The following is a 3,147-nucleotide window of genomic DNA, read 5'->3' as shown; positions in this document are numbered from 1 at the left end:
AAAGAGTGTATGTGTGCCTCATCCGTGTGGATACTTCTTTGCCTAGTTTCTGATCCTTTGAGCCTCTTTAGGAACAATGGCATTATTTTCAAATCAAATTTTATAAAATTAGCATTGGAGTTGTTAAGAAGAGATCAAGATTTACATAAGACTTCTGTTTAACCTATTACCTATGAAAATTTACTTCAGGCTGAAACTCGTTTTCCGAAGTTTACAGCATACAAAACAAATGGTTTTTAAAATTTCCTTACTTATGAGTAACTTAAACTGTGTTTTCTAAAAGGGAAAAAGAAAAAAAAAAGTTGGAACCTTACCAGTTTAATTTGCATTTTGGCTCTGATGTAACTCAAAATAGATTAGATTAAAAAAGGAAATTTGGCAAGTGATTACTCAATTACATGATTTTACTGCTTTGGTATTTTGAAAATAAAAATGAACAGATCTGTTTTACTTTGAAAAATACCTGGTGCACGTGTGCTGTAACCACTTTTCTGAAACCATATGGAAGGTTCCCTACCCTGCGTATGGCAGTGCTACTCAGAGCTCAGATACATCTTCCTGTGATAAACTACACGGGATCCAGCCAGGTCAGGGGTTTTTAATGTATATATTCAGGTAATAGGCAATCGAAGCAGTGCAGGGTAAGGAGTTTTGTGTGTAAAACACGAGATGTTCACAGTGACGGGGTTGCATTGCTCCTTTCCCATAGAAAGGAGCTAAAATTGCTTGGAGGTAATGCCAGGTGAGAAAGTTAGGAGGCTTTGGATTTACATAGCATCTATATTATCCAAGATACAGAGGTGAGCAGACAAAGGTGAGCAGTATCAACACATACTTGTAAAATATTTCATCATCCAGATCTGTGGATATCTTACTTTCTCTGTTACCCTTGATTCCCATGCAGTCATGTCTTCAGAGCTTCCCTGGTAGCTGCTCACCTCTTACCTTCATGCCACGACGAGGAAAGCCTCTGCTGACCTCTGGAAGTCCAAGCAAGGGGTGACAAACTCCCTGAAATTAGCATTGAGCTTTGCAGTGGTGAAGGATGTGATAGGACTATGCCTTAAACCGAGAATCAGCAGGATCATCTGTTATTTCCATCACCTTATTCTCGTTAGCAAAGTGGTAAGGGGAGAAAGAGCATCTGACCATCCCTCTCTGATGTGTCCCCTTGGAGTGCCTGGGGCTGTATTTGTGGCTTTCAGGTTTCTGATAAATGCAACGCTTTTGCGTATGTCTGTTCATTACCATGATCTGGTCACTCGCCTGTCCTCTACAGAGCCGTTTTGGTTCTTTAAAGTTTCTCAACATGCATGTGTGCAGCTGGCCCTCCCATGTAAAGCACCACGATCTGCGTCTCTTCGTCCAGCTCAAAGCCAGCCTCTGTGGTAGGAAATGCGATCAAGAAAACGACATCTTCATATGACAGAAACCTTCCCTAGTGCCATCCCTGCCCTGGCAAACTTCAGCTCCCAGTTAATTTTAGCAGGGATTAAGACTCTCAGAACACTAATCTTGGTGTAGTAATGATGTTGCAGACCCGAAGTCCTCACGCGCAAAAAGCAGAGTATGCCGGGGAGTTGTTAGAAATGAACACGTGCCTTTTGAAAAAGTAGCATAGCAAGGCATGGCGTGGAGGTGATGGATTATGGGATGCCACTTGACTCTCGAGCCTGTGGAGCTTCAGCAAACTGGCCCTGTCTGAAGAGGCAGCAGTGCCTGTGTGTCCCTCACACAGTGCTTGTTGCAAAGGGACAGGTGTTCTTCTGAAACAGCCAGGAAGACACTACTTCTTTGTCACCTCGAACCCTTTTAAGAGTTACACGGCATGTGAGACTTGTTTGCCCTCTGTAAGTCTTGGTTTCATCCTGCTGTCTCTTACACGTAACTGGTTTTGGCTGCTACATCCCTGGTAGTGGCAGACCTGTTTCTGAGAAGTTTGTGAAATTAACCTTTGCTGTCCAAAATAAAGCTCTTCTCAAGATCTTTTTCATTTCCCTCATGTCTTCACTTTTCTCACGTTTAAAAATGGTGGCCTTCAGGAATCTCCACTGCCCTGCCATTGTCACTGATGTCATCAACACAGAGGGATTGTTGCTGCTTGTCCTCAAGAATTTAATACATTCGTTTTTTCCTTCGTTCCTACTTTTGTGAGGACAAGGGATGAGCTCAGAGCCAGGTCTCCATCCCTCCAAGACAGCAAGCTGTGCTGACGCTCTGTTGATGGCCCAAGTCGCCCTGGGACTGACAAATCGACAAAGCATGAATCCTTTATCCAGTGACAGGAGAGGAGCTGACAGCTGCCATCAGCCCAACATATTTCTGCAAGGAGGGAATCGCTGTGTACTTACCAGAAAAGCTGACCACCTTCAAAGGAAAAAATAGCAGAGTTTTCTGCCACTGGGTTTGTGATGTGTAGACTCTGAGTTTCAATTTCTTATCTCTGAGGTCTGTTACCAGAGACCAAAACGTGCAGCGGTGTGTATATACAGATCATGCCGTTGCAAGTGACTTTGTCTCGTCATGCGACAACACGTTTCTTTGTTGGGGGTAGCAGCAAATCTGGGACTTCTGCTCTGGAGATGAAAATAGAATGATAGGACCAGGGCAGGGAGGAAAATCACTTCCCAGGCACGCATTCTGGTGGAATCGTTGCAATTCATGTATTATTCAAAGTCTAGATTTTGTAGCTAAGTCTTAAATTAACCTCAAAGTTATCAGAAAAGTCTCTTCTTCCCTATCGACTCTGTGATGAGCCCAGGCAAGTGCCCTCGCTCCTCGCACATCTCACCTGGCTGTTGCATGTGCTAGAGTAAGGCAAGGCAAGCGGTGTCTTAAGAGGTGGTTTACAAGTATATTCAGATTAATTCATGAAGTACGACTGTGGCATGCAGGGTTCGTGAGGATCTCCACTCTTCCTCAGCGTCTGGGGCGATAACTGCAGGTTTCTACGTGAGGGGCGGTGGGTTGCCGTGCCCCGTCGGCACTGGGCGCCGCGGCGGCAGCGCGTTCTTTCCAGGGGGTGGAAGCCTCGCTGCTGGGGAAGGCGGCTTGGGGAGGAGGGGAAGACCTCGCCGAGACACCTCGGGTGCCGGCGCGGCTCCGGTTCCCCCGTGGCGGCGAGGCCGCGCGGGACTTGGGGCGGGA

Source organism: Buceros rhinoceros, unplaced genomic scaffold (genome assembly GCF_000710305.1).
Source record: "Buceros rhinoceros silvestris isolate BGI_N320 unplaced genomic scaffold, ASM71030v1 scaffold46225, whole genome shotgun sequence".
In the NCBI taxonomy this organism is placed as follows: domain Eukaryota; kingdom Metazoa; phylum Chordata; class Aves; order Bucerotiformes; family Bucerotidae; genus Buceros; species Buceros rhinoceros.
This window is presented reverse-complemented; position numbering follows the sequence as displayed.